Raw genomic sequence first — 19,608 nt, 5'->3', positions numbered from 1 at the left:
TTGGTCCCAGCGCATGGAAGGGTTGGCCGCCAGTCGCTGGCGGAACTGCTCGTCATACCTCCACCATGCCAACCCTCCATAGGTGCGGTATGCGTCCCCGATTCCGTCCAAGTAACAAAACAACTGGGAGCAGCACTCCGGCCGCTTCTCCCCAATAACACTGGCCAAAATGCAAAAGGCTCGCAGCCAGTTGCCGAAGGTTTTCGGTATCTTGCGATACCTCCGCCTTTTCTCCTCCTCCTCCTTCTTGGCGTCTTTTTTGTCCTCCTCTTTTAAATCTAAGAATTCCTCCAGGGGAAGAAGGGAAAATATTTCCACGAATTCCCCTTTCGCAATCTTCTCCTTCACCTCCCCTTTCAAATGGCAACCCAACGGCCCCGCGAAGGACACATGTACATTCTGACGTGCTGCCTCCGTAATGTCCCCCCCCGTCACGTCGAGTACCCCGTCCCCCACCGATGATCCGTCAGGCTTATCAGTGGGACGCGTTTCCTCCCTAGTACCACCTGTCACTCCTGAGGATACCCCCACCAACCCCGACCCACTGCCTTCACCTGCTGACCAAACCCTATCGAACCTAAGTGGCTCCCTATCCTCTGACCACGAATCTATAAATGATTTCAAACAATGTATGAATGTCCCCGGGTGTGGTGTAGAGGTAGACTCACCGCTGATGCCCCTGGCCGCCGCAGGCCGCGGGGTTGCTGTCCCTCCATCCGCCATTTCTGACACTGGAGCTCCCAGTAGACGCCGACTCCTGCCCGCCTGGTCCCTCCTCGGAACCGCTGGTGAGTTACTCCGCGACCTGTAAGGAGAAGACATCCTGGGTAGTCTGCCCGAGTAGCTCCCTACCCGCCCTTCCTCCCTACGCTCTTCTCCGACTGCCCTGGATCCTCTCCACTGCTCTTTCCGACCTCCCTTGCTGAGCTCTCCCCGTCGCTGCTCCCTGAAGCTCCTCTCTGAAGATCTCGATCCACTGTGCCTTCTGCTCCGCCTCCCCTCCTCTGACCTGGACCTCCTTCTCCTCTCCCTGACGCTGAACCTGGACTCACTGCGGCCTAGCCGTGAATGGCTCCTGTCCCTGCTGTCCCGTCCTCCCGACCAGCTCCTGTCACTGCTGCACCTGGCGCTGCTGCTGCGCCGCTGGCCGCCCCGGCCCTTTGCGGCCGCTTCCTTTTCACTAGGCCGTACCTGAGGGCAGCCGGATGGGCCCCCCCGCTCTATACTGCCATCTCTAGTTCCCCGGTATCGTGCTGACACCACAGGCTCTCCCACAGCCGCTGCGCCTGGCCCCCCACCGGCCGCCCTGTCTGACTCTGCCCTAGCCCCTAAGGATAGGCCGCCTGTCGCTTTCCTAGCTCCAGAGACCCTCTGAGCCGCCCGACCCGCTCCGCTGTCCTCTACTCCTAGTCTACTGCTCTCAGTCCTGGCCCTCCCTCCGGCCGCCCCTTCGGATCCCTTGCTGGCCTGGTCTCCCCGCACTGCCTGGCGGACCGCTGGTGCTGTAGTAACCCGACTAGTATTCCCACCTTGCCCCTCAGTGATACCGCTGGAGGTTGACTCACCGGGACGCTCAGTCCGTTGCCCACTGGCCGCGTGGGTGAACCCATCCGCAGCCGCATGGTCCACTGGAGGTGCCGCAGTCCCTCTTTCCGCTGTCCCGCCGGCCGCCATTACGCGGGGCGCCTTCTGACTTCGTGGCCTCCGTTTTGCGCCCACAGTCGCCTGCCCGGCGGGTCCGCCCGAAGGCGCCTGCCGCATTCCCTCCGCCGTCGCCGTGCTCGGTCCGGCCTCCGAACCGCCGACCGCTGAAGGGCTCCTCCGCCGCCGGGCCGCTGGGGCCTCTCCCGGGCTCAACCTCTGTGGCGGCCTGGTCCTCCGCGCCGACCTCCTCTCCGGTCCCTCCGCGTGGGTGGCAGCAGCCCCGATCTGTTCATGCAGCCACGCCAGCCCCCGATCACGAACCGCCGCCCGAACTCCGTCCAAAATCTCCTCTAGGGACGCCATTACCTGCAGAGGGAGAAAAAGAAAAAAGAACTCCGCCGACCAGCCACAAGTGACAGGTCAGTGCAATTCAGATTAACTGGCTCCTCACTTAAGATGGCCGCCTATTTACACTACCTGACTCCTCCCCTACTTAGCCCCGCCCTGAACATCCCAAACCTTTCCACCTGCCTACTTCCTGGCCTTGTCAAGGCCCACTCCCCTGTTTCACTGTTCCATGGGCTTCAGGTTCAGCAAAAGTGATACTTTAACATTCCAATGTCCAATTGAAGAAGACGTAATGGAGCCATATTAAAAAAAAAATGTTTTGCCACCAGGTAAAGAACAGCACTGGAGCAAAGTTGAAAAAAATCTGTGTTTTATTTTGTACAAATTTTTTGTGCAATCCAAATGTAGTCTGTGTATAAATAAGGATAGGAGGCAAGAGTTGAAATTGTTCTAATGTTTGCTGTTACTGATTTAAATTCCTTTAGCTGTTATTTCATCATGACTCCTATTATCTCTAGGGAGATTCAGACGATTGCAAGTATAAAATGACTCTGTCACTTTTTTTTAATAGACATGACCGACTTCCCCATTTTTCAGTTAAACTTTTTTGCAAAGATATATATAAGGAAAAGTAAGGACTACGGTTTCATATACAAAACCTGCAGTTTGACAAAAGTTGACAAAGGGTGTAGCTTTAGTTAAGTTCCACGGCCTTTGTTAACTTTGTCATTGGTCGTCTGTGTGCATACTCACCTCCCTCCAGCCGCATATCACTTCTGGAAACAGCACATCACGGATCCTCACTATAGACTGTTGCAGAATCGTTAGAATTGACTCATGTCTGTTGAAGCCCATTGGTGTATTGGATATGCACGTGATGTAACATGCACGCTCAGGGCAGGACAAAAGATCCAATATCCATGCCCTGTCCGCTTTATTTTGGATTATGGCACCGAAAAAGAAGACCTGGATGGGGCCAGAACAAATATAAAAAACAAAAGTTTAGCCAGTCCTAGGCCAAAAAGTTCACAGAGTCTGGAGGGCCACAGCAAGTGTTCTTTTCTCTAGGAGCCGAGGGATCAAAAAACTGACAGAGCAATCTTAAGTGCGATTAAGCATTACTTTTTATCAACGTTATTATATACAATTATTTTTATTGTGTACTTGGTGTCCGATGATCATGATATGGATCAAAATAAAGTTAAAAGTCTAAATTAAACACAACAAGAACAGAAGAGTAGTTCTGTTGTCAAAGATTCATATAATAATTCTCCATTTATTTGCATCATCTTGGTAAGATATTTATAATGATTTGCTGCCCAGACAAAAGTGAGATCAATATTGCCTTTAGCTAAAAGAGTCCAAATTATCTCTAGATGGAGAAATATAGTCGCAAAATAGAGCAAATAATTGTCATTACTGCAGTTTGTTTATAAATAGGCACTGTCACACACATACAAAAAAAAAAAAAAGAACAGACATTCAAATGTGTACTTTAGTTCCAAAATAGATTTTTTTATTTTTTTTTATCTTAGTTTGTTCAGCCATTGCTCACTCTGACAAATCTAGGCCAGTATAGGTACATAGCAGCATTTAAAAAAAAGACATCCACACACAAATTACTTTAGTGAGTAAAGGCCAGTCATATTGCTGCATAGAAAAGGGACGCAAGTTTAGAGCATTCCATAGATTATTGTTTAATTATTAAATACATTTTGCAAAAATTGCTGAAATTTTCCAAACATGATGAAAGAACACAGTTAAAGGTCCACTAAAGTCATACATCTCAATGAAGTGGTCTGGGTGCGGTGGTCCTGTCCTTTTAAGCCTGCAACGCAAAACATTGCAGTTTTGTAGAAACAGCAATGTTTTTTACTGGAGAGTGAAACACACATCTAGTGGCTCCCTTCCTGACAGTTCCAAAACTCTGTCACATGAGACTGCAGGTCATAGGAAAGAACTCTATGTTGGGCATTGGATTAGCCATTGATTTGACATGTTTCCCTAATAGCTAAGAAGCTATCCCACCCTGCCACCAAATGTGAATGAGATCTTGTACTCCAATTGAGTACCTCCACCAGGTCAGCATAGATGTCGCTTAGAATTTGCTACCATAGACTCTGTAGTACTTCAGATCCCGTCGCCGAAAATCAGCGGAGGTCTCTGAGGGCTTCTTCCACTGGACAAGGCAGCAGTGATTATAACTCTTGAGACTTTCTCTCCTGTAAACTATAGCTTTATTTAATTTAACATTTGATGAGTATGAATGCAGGTGGTAGAATGATTTTTATTGCAGAGCAGACAGCTATTTATACACAGCAATGTGACTCTCCCTACAGGGGTCTCCCATACAAAACAATGCAAGTCTGTCTGGGGACTTAATTACATTGTCCCTAGCTAACACAATCAGCTTACTGCGGTGGCCTTATAGTCATAGAGGCACAGCACACAAAATGTCCACCAGAACCCTCTTCTCTGGATCGTACCCCCACACAACATATCCTTGTAAAGCTCATCAATGAGTTATCTTGCTGTCCAAATAGCTCCCTTATCAGACTGTGTTAACATTAGTGATGTCCCGAACGGTTCGCTGGCGAATAGTTCCTGGCGAACATAGCGTGTTCACGTTCGCCGAGGATGGCGAGCATATGCAATGTTCGGTCCGCCCCCTATTCATCATCATTGAGTAAACTTTGACCCTGTACCTCACAGTCAGCAGACACATTCCAGCCAATCAGCAGCAGACCCTCCCTCCCAGACCTTCCCACCTCCTAGACAGCATACAATTTAGATTAATTCTGAAGCTGCATTAATTTTTCATACATTATCCTCCCATAGCCAGTAACCTGTGTTTATTATACATTATCCTCCCCATAGCCAGTAACCTGTGTTTATTATACATTATCCCCCATAGCCAGTAACCTGTGTTTATTATACATTATCCCCCATAGTCAGTAACCTGTGTTTATTATACATTAGCCAGTAACCTGTGTTTATTATACATTATCCCCCCATAGCCAGTAACCTCTGCTTATTATACATTATCTCCCCCATAGCCAGTAACCTGTGTTTATTATACATTATCCCCCACAACCAGTAACCTGTGTTTATTATACATTATTCCCCCATAGCCAGTAACCTGTGTTTATCATACATTATCCTCCCCATAGCCAGTAACCTGTGTTTATTATACATTATCCCCCCATAGCCAGTAACCTGTGTTTATTATACATTATCCTCCCTTTGCCAGTAACCTGTGTTTATTATACATTATCCCTCCATAGCCAATAACCTGTGTTTATTATACATTATCCCCCCATAGCCAGTAACCTGTGTTTATTATACATTATCCTCCCAATAGCCAGTAACCTGTGTTTATTATACATTACCCCCATAGCCAGTAACCTGTGTTTATTATACATTATCCTCCCATAGCCAGTAACCTGTGTTTATTATACATTCTCCCTCCATAGCCAGTAGCCTGTGTTTATTATACATTATCCCCCCATAGCCAGTAACCTGTGTTTATTATACATTATCCCTCCCATAGCAGTAACCTGTGTTTATGATACATTATCCTCCCATAGCCAGTAACCTGTGCTTATTATACATTATCCCCCCCATAGCCAGTAACCTGTGTTTATTATACATTATCCTCCCATAGCCAGTAACCTGTGTTTATTATACATTATCCTCCCATAGCCAGTAACCTGTGTTTATTATACATTATCCCCCCATAGCCAGTAACCTGTGCTTATTATACATTATCCTCCCATAGCCAGTAACCTGTGTTTATTATACATTATCCCTCCCATAGCCAGTAGCCTGTGTTTATTATAAATTATCCCCCATAGCCAGTAACCTGTGTTTTTTATACATTATCCCCCATAGCCAGTAACCTGTGTTTATTATACATTATCCTCCCATAGCCAGTAACATGTGTTTATTATACGTTATCCTCCCCATAGCCAGTAACCTGTGTTTATTATACATTATCCCCCCATAGCCAGTAACCTGTGTTTATTATACATTACCCTCCCATAGCCAGTAACCTGTGTTTATTATACATTATCCCTCCCATAGCCAGTAACCTGTGTTTATTATACATTACCCCCTCCCCCCCCCCCCCCCATAGCCAGTAACCTGTGTTTATTATACATTTATTATACATTATCCCCCATTTATCATTGGACCTAGGCAGCATGATGTCTTAGGCCGGCCCAGAGAGTGAGTGAGTGTGTGAATAATATAATATATATGTTCAGAAACATATATCAGTAATATATGTAAATCGGGTTCATGCAAAGAGGGTGAAAAGGTATTAAAGAAAAACACACTTATTGCATCAAATTTACAAAGCCAAACTTTTAAAAGCTTTCCTCATTTCTTTCTCGGGATGAGGAATATATCGGTTGTAGACTGAGGATTTCCATCTGCCCAATCTTTTAATAATATGCACTGGAGTGTCAGTGATGAAGGAGACCGAAGCTGCCCCTATTCTAAATGAAAGACCCGAGACATGGATACAACCCAATCTTAGGAGTAGTGTTCTGATGTAGAAGATGAATTTAGCCGTAGTCAGAGGGATTCAGTGAGAGTAGTGGTGAAATGTGTATGGCATGACTGAGTGTGGGTAAGTAAGAGTTAAGTATTTTAACTGGGCACTAGTTCTAGGTAGGATAAAGTGGTATAGCGGATGGATGAGTAGTTTGGTTCTTTTTAGAGGTTTGTAGAGAAAGTATATAGTGATCATGATTTTTAGTGATATCCAATATTTTTAAGGTGGGCCCAGTGCCACCACTCAGATCTGGTGTCACAGTAGCTTGCATTTAAAAAAAAACCCAAAAAATAGCAGTCAGTTTCCTTCAAACGTGTGCGTTTCAGGGCCTGCCAGGGCACAGTGTCACACCAGTGCAACTCATATCTGGTGTAACAGTAGTGTACATAAAAAAAAAATACAGGGGGCTTGTTGTCACCTTTCGGGGAACCTTGGTGTTGTACGTGGCTGGGTGGAGGAAGAGACCTTCAATGACATCAGTGAGGACAAGGAACGGGACATGGCTAGCTTGGTATCCAACCTTGTGCAAATGGGGAGTTTGCGGTTGTGCAAATGGACTGTTTGCGGTTGTTTGTGGTGCGTTAAACGGGGAGTTTGGTCTGTCACTGTGAAGCGGGCGTAACCCTTACACTACCTGATCGATACAACATCATACCTGATGTTTTAAAGCACGTTATTCCAAACAATTTAGGAATGTTAGGTGATTTATGCCCTTTATGGATTAAAACCAGACTTTGCATCAACTATGTAATTTTCCATGGGAGTTTTGCCATGGATCCCCCTCCAGCATGCCACAGTCCAGGTGTTAGTCCCCTTGAAACAACTTTTCCATCACTATTGTGGCCAGAAAGAGTCCCTGTGGGTTTTAAAATTTGCCTGCCTATTGAAGTCTATGGCGGTTCGCCGGGTTCGCCCGTTCGCGAACTTTTGTGGAAGTTCGCGTTCGCCGTTCGCGAACGGAAAATTTTATGTTCGCAACATCACTAGTTAACATTTTATTGGCTCCTGTCTAGTCTCCGATCTGGCGAGGAGTTACAGGCATGCAGCTGCTTAGTCCTGGTCCAGATCTATGGAGAAGGTAGTGATCTTAAGCCTAGGGTATCCTCCAATGCCTCCTTGCTTTCCTGACCACCCTCCAAATAGCCAGCTGCCTCATATATCTGGGCAGTGAGAATGTTGGTGAGATATGGTCTTATAAGTTGAAATAGTTTTGCGTTTCAAAGTTATTTAGTGACTTGTCACGTCCTCATTATGTGCACTTCGAGACACATTATTCTATATATATTTTCTGCATTTATATTGTTAACATTATACAAACAGATTGGACGTACATAGAACAGATGTCTGGGCACACGCAGGTTAAATCCAACCAGCAGACTTTTTATTGGTGCAGCAGCAATGTCTTACAACCGAGCCTTTCTCAAACCAGACACTTGGTGCTGTGTACAGGGCAGTCTACGAAGACATAGTGCAATACCAAAAATAAATCTCTCTGCAGATCAAGTTTTGCTAGTAATAAATTGGGTTTAAAAATAAATTGCATCTGATGTTTTTGTAAAAAGATTTCATAATAATCTGTATAAAAGAACAGAGGAATTTAAAATGCTACTAGGTCATTAAATAATGTGACCCATTAAACTACTGTTGTATAATAACTCATTATTTTGGTAGGTAGGCACAGCACTCCCTTCTCTTATTGGCATGTCTTTAGTGCTTCAGCAGAACCTGAATTGTGGCCTCCATCTGAAAGGGTCAATGATCAGGATTATTTAGGTGAAAACTAAATAAAAGATTTAAGTTAGATTTCTAAACCCCTACATACTTATTAACCCTTAATATTGAATACATGGGATGGGCGGCAGCACTGTAACATGGCTGTGTGATACAAAGTCAAATGCAAATACACAAAAATAAGTCCCGCGCCCAAACTCCCACTATTCCTGGGTGGCAGCAATGACCATAGTACACATCAGCCCCAATACAAAACTCTTTTCTTTGTTTTTTACTATTAACATATGCGCCGAATGCTTGGCTACTAACCCACGAAAAAAAATCTTAGCCCCAAAATAATTTATGCTACCGAAACCCAATAAAGAGACAGACACAGTCTTAAATTGGATATGGCATCTGCCACAGCCTTTAATATTGTGCATGACTATCCAGCAAACCAAAGAAGTTACAGCTTCCAGGTGAGAACTGGCAGATAGTTAACCTTAACATTTTTTGAAGAGTCTGGAATAGTCTGCAATTCGCCATCAGCTCATCTGCAGAACATAAAAGACATAATACATCTTCACATACACATTAAACATTGGTGGGATGGAGGGAAAAGCAGGTCAGCCTCAACCTTCCTGCTGCCGACCTGTAAGACCACTGACCACTCTCCTTATATTGTCCCACCAAACCTTTGCAACATTGTATGCATTATCCTCTTGACCGGGGTTCTGTGCAGTGGTTATGATTCCCCTTCCCAGAGTGTCCAGGAGAATGTCTCTTTAATTAAAACATTTTGTTACTTTTCTTCTATGGGATGCTAGAATATTACTCATCTAATCTAGTATGGGGAACCATCCAAAACAGCACAGTGGATCTTGTCCATTGAAAAACCAGGGAGCAACACTAGGTTCCATTTTTTTTATATTCAACTTTATTTGTTATCAATCTCTCTATGCTATTTTTCTGGAATACTGTTGTTTAGCATTGTCCATCTTACAAGCACTCACACCAAAGTAGCTACCATTTAACTCTCCAATTATTCCAGAGCTGCCAACATCAACAAGTCTGAGTATAAGGTGTGTCTGCTCCCACTATCCTGCTCGCTCCCAATACCTGCATGACCCAAACTGCAATCTAGCATGGGCTTATGCACATGTGACAACTAAGTCTCCTATAAAACTAATTTTATATGTTCTGAAATGGTTATGGCATGTATGTATGATAAATAAAAAAAAATACATTTAATATTGTATACTTTGGAGAATATTAATTAACCCAATAAAGCTTGAGTGGAAAAAAGAGAGAAGGTGGAATAAATCCCACTTAAGGGGGGCGCTAAGCGCTAGAGATAAGTAGTGTCCTATGGGAAACCAAACATACAAGAGATAATACTCTATAAAAACTAAGAAAATCTAAATAACTTAAAAGTGAAATTTATTCTGCATCACAGTGCAAAAAAGAATGTTAAAAAAGAATATTAAAAAACAAAATGCATAACATCCAGTACAGAGATGATTACAGTATACAGTCCTATTTGTTCCCAGGTCTTACAATAGGACTGTATACTGTAATCATCTCTGTACTGGATGTTATGCATTTTGTTTTTTAATATTCTTTTTTAACATTCTTTTTTGCACTGTGATGCAGAATAAATTTCATCTTTAAGTTATTTATATTTTCTTAGTTTTTATAGAGTATTATTTCATGTATGTTTGGTTTCCCATAGGACACTACTTATCTCTAGCATTTAGCGCCCCCATTAGGTGGGATTTATTCCACCTTCTCTCTTTTTTCCACTTTTGTCTCTATAGGTTTTGGAGTGTACCTAGAGGGTGGCAGCTTCTTGTTTAGAGTTTCCCTTGCTTCTGGTTCGATTTTCAGTCAATAAAGCTTGACACAACATGTCACTGGTTGTTTGTTGGTGGTTAAAGATGTTTCCTTTTTTTTTTATTAAACTAATTTTCTTTTTTGTTGGTTGTAGAACAAACAAGAGTTAATAGATAGTAAGAACAGTGAGTAACAGCAAGTAACTTCCAAACAGTCATGTATGTATTACATGGTCCAGCAGCATAATAGACATGTTTATAGAATTCCCAGAGTCATGTTACGGGCATTCCAAGCTAGTCGGCCTTACAGGAGGACATTATTAACTGCTCAGGTATGCGCTGTCTGGCCATATTTCAAGGGGATGGTGTGTCAGTGATTGTCGCTTCGAGGGGTAATGGAGAGCTGTTCTCGGCTGCCGAAATAGCCAGTGTCTATGTGCAAGTGTGTCGGGACATTTTACTTTTTTGGCAGTTGCTTCCTTCAAGTAGGTAATTTGACCATCCTTGAAACAAGTCTTTTGGGGAAGCAAACAGGGTGATTCCTTCTACTAGCCTTGTGGGTTGAGTCGTCGCCGATGCCGCTGGTCCAGTAATTGGAATTTCGGATTGGTGTGACAGGTGGTGTGGCTTGCCAGCTTTGTCTGCTGTTAGGCGGTGTGGTCCCCACTTGTAGGGATTGGCGTTCTCACTCAGTAATTGGGCGACTTTTCGAAAGAATCTACGCCATGTAAGGGTTTGCCTGGAGAAGCTTTTCCCCCTCAAAAGGTGGGAGATCCTCTGATGGCCCCGATGAGGATTCCCCTGTCAGAGTCCCTCACTAGTTTAAGGAGCACATCTCGAGCAGTTCCCTGGGGAGTGTTGGCGGCCTTAGTGAGGTGAATGCAGGAGTCGATCATTATCAGCTTAGCTTGCTTAGGTGTCAACAGAGTGGCGATGAGCCTTCCTATGTAGTGAGGGAGTTTTGCGCTGGCTACAACTTCAGGTACGCCGCATATCCGCACATTATGTGCCTTGGCCTTGTCTTCCATGGTAGCCATTTGCGTTGTCAGATCCACGCAGCGTGTTTGTAGTGTGCCTATCATAGCATCTGTCTCCGTTTGCGCTAACCTGGTGTCCCCTACATCCTTTTCCACTGTCACAATATGGCTAGTAGGGTGGAAACGTCTTCTCTGACCTTTGCCATATCCTCCTGGAACATGGCTCTGATGTCCAGAATCAATGCCTTTATGTAAGCATTGGTAGATGGTGCAGAGTCCCCTGTCTCTGGAGGCACCTGTGCAGCTGTGTATAACTTTAGAAAAGCTGGAGGTTCTAAAGATAGGCTTTCATCATCCAATGTTTGTGAATAAAAGGCTTCAGCTGACAGCATCTTAGGAAGCTCAGTCCATGTTGCCGTGCGCAGAAAGGCTCCTATATCTCGGGAGCCAGTATGTGGATCCGCTCGCTGCTTTTTATTTTTTTTCCCCTATAGCATGGGACACTTAGGCTGCCTCTTCAGATCCCGGTAAGGTAGCTTAAAATGCAGGGAAATGGCTATTCACAGAGTAGGAGCACAGAGATGCCAGTTTGTGCATCTAGCTCGTTCAGGCGCTGGCTCATGATTTTCTGCATGTATTCTAATGCAGTACCTATAGAATACTTAATACAAGAATGGGTCAAATCTAACCTGGAATACCCCTTTATGTCCTCCAATGATGAGAGACATAAGAGGTAAAGAAGGTCCTCCTCAAATGTGCTTGCAATCTATGAGAAAGGTGTAAAGAAGAAGGACAACGTGTCAGAAGGAAGAATGGGTTGATAAATATGTTACTTATATGATGTTTATGTCTAGTTAAGTTTGTAATGGACTATGGAAAAACCATGAACGAATGATGAAGTGTGGAGGGTTGGAAGGTTAGTGTAATTAAAATAGACTCATATAGGAAATTAGTAGGCATTCATGAAGAAGTGAGATTTCAGTGACTTTTTTTAAAGACTGGAGGTTAGCAGAACATCTAACTAAATTAAGGCACTCCATACAAATGATGCAGCCCTTGAGAAATTCTGTAGATGTGAATTAAAGTGGGACAACAAGAGGAGCTCCTCATTTAGCAAAGGGAATGAGAAGTGGTATAGTTGTTAAAATGGAGAGGTAATCAAAAGTGGAATTGCTGAAAGCTTTGTAAGTTAGTTTCAGTAGTTTGAATTGAATTTTGAAGAGTCTCGGAAGTCAATTAGTAAAGGGATGAGGTTAAGAGTAGCAGTGTTTCAGGAATATAAGTCTGGTGGTAGCATTAATTACATACTGATGGGGTACAATGGAGGTGTGTGGGTAATGGCAGGGCAAGAGGGGGGAGAGTGTGTCGTGACTTTTATTGCCTGAGAGACTGTAACAGTGAAAAAAAGAGAGATAAGAGGGCCAAATAGATACTGTTTGGGTAGGGGTCATGACTTTGGAATGAATAGTCTATACAGCTGACACTGAATAGAGTGACAGGACTAATGACAGATTTTATGGGTGAAATATTCAATCTTTAAGCTAAGTGTAGAACATAGCATTATGGCATAAAATATAAACCATAATAAAACAGCAAACAGGCAAGATATGTACACAGCTGTTGCTGGTGAAGAGCAGGTTGAGTATCCTAAGGAAATCTTAAAGATTTTTTTCATGTAAAGTGTAACAGCCTGTTGACTAAAAGTTTCAGGAGCCCTTTTGCAGTGACACCAATTTAATGCCAAGCATCACAAACTCAAGTTAATAATTTTAAAAGTGTCATAAACCTGAATTTAAAATTGTGTAACACAAATGTTAGTAAATTTTGCTTACTTAGCAATACAATGTTATGTAGAGTCATTGTAACCTGAGCAGTAACCCTAACACCAATCCTGACGCTTAACCCTATTAACCCTAATCCCAACCTCTAACCCCTAATGCCTAATCCTATTAACCCTAACTCCAACCTCAACCCCTAATCCTAACTATTAACCCTAACCCAAAACCCTACCCCTAACCACTGATTCTAACTAATACACCTGTTCATGTGCAGGATCTAACATTTTGTGTACAGACTATATTATACAACATTATACAAATTAAATGTTTTTAGAGTTTTAATGTTGATATTTTGTGCTTGCTATTCTCATGAACATGAAAAGTTACTCATTATCATAAATGAACACAATGTTGTCTTGTTGGCTTCCCACGAGTACTCATAAAAAAACAAATGGAAGCTATCAGATTGTTACTCCCTGTTGCCCTGAGAGATATGTGATAGAAGGTTACTTTCTATTGTTTTGATAACTATATAAACCCAGTATTGTCCAAAAAGGTGGCACTAAATTTGCCACCAAGCCTCAGGTCATACCATGCATACCCTCTATTGTCAATATACAATGGCCAGACAGTCCTATTGTCATTACGTGTGTGCATTTCTAACTGCAACCATATGCATAGAAATCTTTTCTTTCACATTGACGTCCATTCTATTTTTTATTTATTTATCTATTTTTATTATGCATTTTTTTTAATGTTTGGTTTTCAGGGATAATTTAGCAGCAAAGCAGTAGGCAAATTTCTACCACCAGTTTTTTAGGTTTTTTTCAGCATGTTTTCGGAAATTCAATGAGGCCTTAAAATTAAAACTTTAGCACAGGCACTGTCCAGCTGCTGAATTTTCTGCTGTACATTGTGCTATGCCTGCACTGAACAAGATCAAACAGGTCTTTTTTTATATCATTTTAGTGAAATAGAAAATGATCAGGAATCGAAGACTTGAAAACACTTTTTTCACCCCTGGATTAAAGCAAAAAAGATGGAAAAAAATTTAAATTCATGCAGTGTATGCTTCTTGGTGTATTTTTTCGCTTAGGCATCTATTGAGGGCATTTTAGAAATACTGAATGTGCATAATGATACATTTTTCAACATTAACCATACAAAAAAAAACAACAAGAGTTTCTATATTTTTTCATTTTCGTTTCATGCCTATATCCCCCACTAAGACCTCCTGAAAAGCCTGTACCCACTGTTGCTTTCTGTAACATTTGATAAGATATGGTTGGCGACAGGTAAGCAACATCATTAAATGTTAATAGATATTTTGTTTATGGAATTGGCATCATGCCACACAAACATTCTGCTTTTTTTTTTGTGTGTGTGTGTGTGTGTGTCGCAAATAACAAGAAAAATGAACAGCAAATATCTTTGATTTTTTTTTCTTAATTATTTATTGAAGTAAGTAAAGAAACCCAGAAAAAGAATCAACACAGTGAATGCTATCTTATAAACAGTCTCATTAAATTGCTCTCTTACTTTGAACATTTGCAATCTATACCAAAATAAATACAGCTAGATGTTTTTCAAATCCATTTGATTTTCTAGGCACAGTGGTAAATATAACATGCATACATATTCTAAGTCTGCTAAATAGATACATATGTTACCACAAGAAGAACTGGACAGAATTAAAGAAATTATTGCATTCATTAATATAAAGTTCATATATGGGTCAATTCTTCTAAGAGAATGGTGTGTCGTTTTATTTTATTTGTTTGATTTTAGAACTACTTTAGATTAGACTCAAATCTGGAGAGTCTGGTGTGGGATAAAGACCCACATAAAGACCTATTTCATCTGTAAGTATTCCCAAGTGTACCCAAATCATATCCCTCTTACATGAATGTGGTCTTTGTTCGGGAGCTTGGCTTGGGTGAAATTAACCATAAAATTTCTTTCAAAAAGTCATCTGATTTAGCTGCAAGTTACCACAAGCTAAACTGTTAGTGTTGGACTTGATCTTTCTAACAAGTCAACTTAAAAAGTTAGATAATGACTTATTTTCTGACTGTAAAAGGTGATAATTCTCACTTTTTTTTCCAATTGCTGTGGTGGTGTGGCACTCAGCGTGATAACCAATTGCAGATTTATTTTTATTTTTTTTTCATTTAGACTATATTGGCCTAAAACTGAAATTCATCTTGAATTCCTTGCAATTCCAGACAAAATTCCTAGCTCTGTATGTGAATAAAAAGAATAATCATCAAGGTGAAACTATACCCATATGTTATATTGTAAATAGTTATACTGGATATATATATATATATATATATATATATATATATATATATACACCGTATATATACTCGAGTATAAGCCGACCCGAATATAAGCCGAGGCCCCTAATTTTACCACAAAAAACTGGGAAAACTTATTGACTCGAGTATAAGACTAGGGTGGGAAATGCAGCAGCTACTGGTAAATTTCTAAATAAAATTAGATCCTAAAAAAATTATGTTAATTGAATATTTATTCACACTGTGTGTATATAATGAATGCAGTGTGTGTATGAGTGCAGTGTGTGTGTGTATGAGTGCAGTGTGTGTGTATGAGTGCAGTGTGTGTGTGTATGAGTGCAGTGTGTGTATGTATGAGTGCAGTGTGTGTGTGTATGAGTGCAGTGTGTGTATGTATGAGTGCAGTGTGTGTATAAGTGCAGTGTGTGTGTGTATGAGTGCAGTGTGTGCGTGTGAATGCAGTGTGTGTGTGAATGCAGTGTGTGTGTATGAATGCAGTGTGTGTATGAGTGCAGTGTGTGTATGTGTGTGATGCAGAGTGTGATGCAGAGCCTTGGTGGGGGGTGGGTATTTTTATTATTATTTTTTTAATTATTATAATTGTAATATTTTTTTTGTTATATTGATTTTTTTTATTATTATTATTTTTTTTTTTAAATATTATTTTATTATTATTTTTAATATTTTGTTTTATTATTATTATTTTTTTCATCCCCCCTCCCTGCTTGATACATGGCAGGGAAGAGGGCTCTCACTCCCTGGTGGTCCAGTGGCATTGGCAGTTCAGTGGGGGGGGGGGGCTGGCAGAGCTCTTACTTACCTCTCCTGCAGCTCCTGTCAGCTTCAGCTCCCTCCTCCTCCGCGCCAGTCCGGTCAGCTCCCCTGTCAGCTTACACTGTATGTCTCGCGAGAGCCGCACTATGACCCCGCGGCTCTCGCGAGACTTACACTGGGAGCTGACAGAGGTGCTGAACGGACCGGCGCAGAGGAGAAGGGAGCTGACAGGAGCTGCAGGAGAGGTAGGTAAAAGCTGCAAGAGAGGTAAGCGCTCGCTGCCAGCCCCCACAGCCCCCAGTCTGTATTATGGCAATGTAAATTTGCCTCCATTTGTCTAAATATACATAGGGATTAAGGAGAAAGCGCAGGTAACATTTTCTTTTCTTTGGTTTTTACTATATATTGGGGCTGATGTGTATTGTAGTCGTTGCTGCTGGCCCAGTAGTAATGGGACTAAGCGCACGACTTCTCTTTTTGTATTTGTATTTACTTTGTATCACACAGCCTGGTTACAATGCTGCTGCCCATCCCATGTGTTCCCTATTAAGGGTTAATAAGTATAGGGGTGTATATAAAAAATACCCCTTTCTGTCTCATTAGAGATGTCTTTGCCAGAAGCTCAAGGAAGCAGGCTGAAGGGTCAGTGTTAGGACCCGCTTAGGGGGGGTCTGCCTTGACGTTGGCAGGCGGGCATTCCCTCCAATGGCCATTGGAGCAACTAAATGCCCTCCATTTGTCTAAATATACATAGGGATTAAGGAGAAAGCGCAGGTAACATTTTCTTTTCTTTGGTTTTTACTATATATTGGGGCTGGTGTGTATTGTAGTCGTTGCTGCTGGCCCAGTAGTAATGGGACTAAGCGCAGGACTTCTCTTTTTGTAAATTGCCATAATACAGACATTGACTCGAGTATAAGCCGAGTTGGAGTTTTTCAGCACAAAAAATGTGCTGAAAAACTCGGCTTATACTCGAGTATATACGGTATATCCAGTATAACTATTTACAAAGGATTACAATTAATATATATATATACAAAGGATTATCATGCAACTAACAATATCCTATCATACATCTACTCATCTAATCTCTCTAATCTCTCCAATATTCCTTTCTCTCTATCTGACCCCCATCTGCTGACTTTTGACATCAGCATACCCAAGACCTAATTGACACCACCGTCTGAACATTAATCTCACAGAAACCTTCAATGTCTTGACCTAGAGCAATCTCCAAACTCTCCTTTTACCTATCTGAAACCTCACTTGTCCTAGCTCTGCTACCTCCTTCTACAATTCCACCCTCTGCTCTCAACTAGACATCATGGCACCTCCTATGTTTAAATGCAGCAAGTGCCCCCAACAACAACCTTGGCACACCAAGCTGACTCGATACCTCCAAAAATGCTACAGAACTGCTGAACGCTGTTGGAGACAGTCTCACTGTGCGTCTGACTTTCACCACTATAAATTTATGTTGCTCTAATACAGATTGGCTCTTTTCTCTGCAAAATCAATTACTTCAATACCCTCATAACCACACTCTTCCACAAACCCAAATGACTATTTCACACATTTAACGCTCTTCTTCGTCCTATTGTTCCTCCTCCACCTACCAACTTGACCGCCTCAGACTTTGCAACTCCCTTCACTGACAAGATCTCTACAATCAGGGAAGAGATCTCTCATCTTTCTTCTTCCCCTTACAATACTTCCCCTAACTTCACTCCCTCTACTGTTCTGTGTTCATTTGCACCCGCTACTGCGGAAGAGGTTTCTGCTCTGCTCCAGTCCTCCCGCCCCACCACCTGCTCCCTAGATCCAATTCTCTCAAATCTCATCCGTACTCTGTCTTCTTCTCTTTCTCTACCTCTCACTAAAATTCTCAATCTCTCTCTCTCCTCTGACATATTTCCATTGCCCTTCAAACATGCAACTGTAACCCTAATTCTAATGAAGCCCAACCTTGACCCTAACTCCCCGTCCAACTACCGTCCTATCTCGCTACTGCTTTTTGCGTCCAAGATCCTTGAAAGAGTTGTGTATGAGAGATTGACAGACTTCCTCGAGTCCAACTCTACGCTAGACCCGCTTCAGTCTGGATTCCAGTCTGGAAACGACTCACTTCACTGACAAAATCTCTACAATCAGGGAAGAGATCTATCATCTTTCTTCTTCTCCTTACAATACTTCCCCTAACTTCACTCCCTCTACTGTTCTGTGTTCATTTGCACCTGCTACTGCGGAAGAGGTTTCTGCTCTGCTTCAGTCCTCCCGCCCCACCACCTGCTCCCTAGATCCAATTTCCTCAAATCTCATTCGTACTCTGTCTTCTTCTCTTTCTCTACCTTTCACTAAAATTCTTAATCTCTCTCCTCTGGCATATTTCCATCGCCCTTCAAACATGCAACTGTAACCCCAATTCTAATGAAGCCCAACCTTGACTCTAACTTCCTGTCCAACTACCGTCCTCTCTCGCTACTGCTTTTTGCATCTTGTATGCACGATTTCCAGACTTCCTCGAGTCCAACTCTCTGCTAGACCCACTTTAGACTGAATTCCAAGTGTGTCACTCTGTTGAAACAGCTGTGACCATAGTATCCAATGATCTACTCACAGCAAAATCTCGTGGTCACTACTCTATCCTAATTTTCCTTGAACTTTCTGCGGCTTTTGACACTGTTGATCATGAACAGTTTCATCTCATCCTCCGCAACATCGGTCTTCAAAATAATGCTCTCTCCTGGTGCTCCTCCTATCTCTCCCTGCGCTCTTTCAGTGTTTCTTTCTCCAGTTCTGCTTCTTCTCCACAACTCTTCTCTGTTGGTGTCCCCCCAGATTCAGTTCTTGGTCCCCTACTTTTTTCTATCTATACTTCCACCCTTGGTAAACTCATTAGCTCCTTTGGCTTCCAATATAATTTCTATGCGGATGACACGCAAATCTATCTGTCCTCTCCTGATCTCTTCCCGTCCCTCTTGACTAGTGTCTCTGACTGCCTCTCTGCTATTTCCAACTGGATGGCTGCCCACTTCCTTAAACTGAACTTGATCAAAACTGAAATTCTGGTCTTTCCTCCCTCAAGTGTTGCTACTCCTGTGTCTGTCTCCTTCCAAGTCAACGGTGCTAGCATCAGCTCCACCACGCAGGCTCGCTGCCTAGGTGTTCTCTTTGACTTCGACCTCTCCTTCATGCCTCATGTTCAGTCTATCGCCAAATCCTGCCGCTTCCATCTCAAAAACATAGCTGGCATCCAACCCTACTTAACGCCAGATGCGACTAAGGTGCTGGTCCATTCCACTGTCCTTTCTCACCTTGACTACTGTAATCCACTTCTTAGTGGTCTTACATGCTCCCAACTTGCGCCATTTCAGTCCATAATTAATGCAACTGCGAGGCTCATCTTCCTGTCTGCCCTCACCTCCCACACCTCACGCTTCTATCAGTCCCTACATTGGCTTCCCGTAAGATCTAGGGCTCAATTTAAAATTCTGGCTCTTGCTTTCAAATCTCTACATAATGCTGCTCCCACCTATCTACCCTAATACACAAGTATGTCCCGTCTAGGCCCTTATGCTCTGCTGAAGACTTACGTCTATTTTCTGTCCGTACTCCCACCTCTGATGCTCGCCTTCAAGATTTCTCGAGGGCTGCACCTTTCCTGTGGAACTCGCTTCCCTCCTCCGT

Source organism: Pelobates fuscus, chromosome 3 (assembly GCF_036172605.1).
Source record: "Pelobates fuscus isolate aPelFus1 chromosome 3, aPelFus1.pri, whole genome shotgun sequence".
Taxonomy (NCBI): Eukaryota; Metazoa; Chordata; class Amphibia; order Anura; family Pelobatidae; genus Pelobates; species Pelobates fuscus.
Note: the sequence above shows the minus strand (reverse complement) of the source record.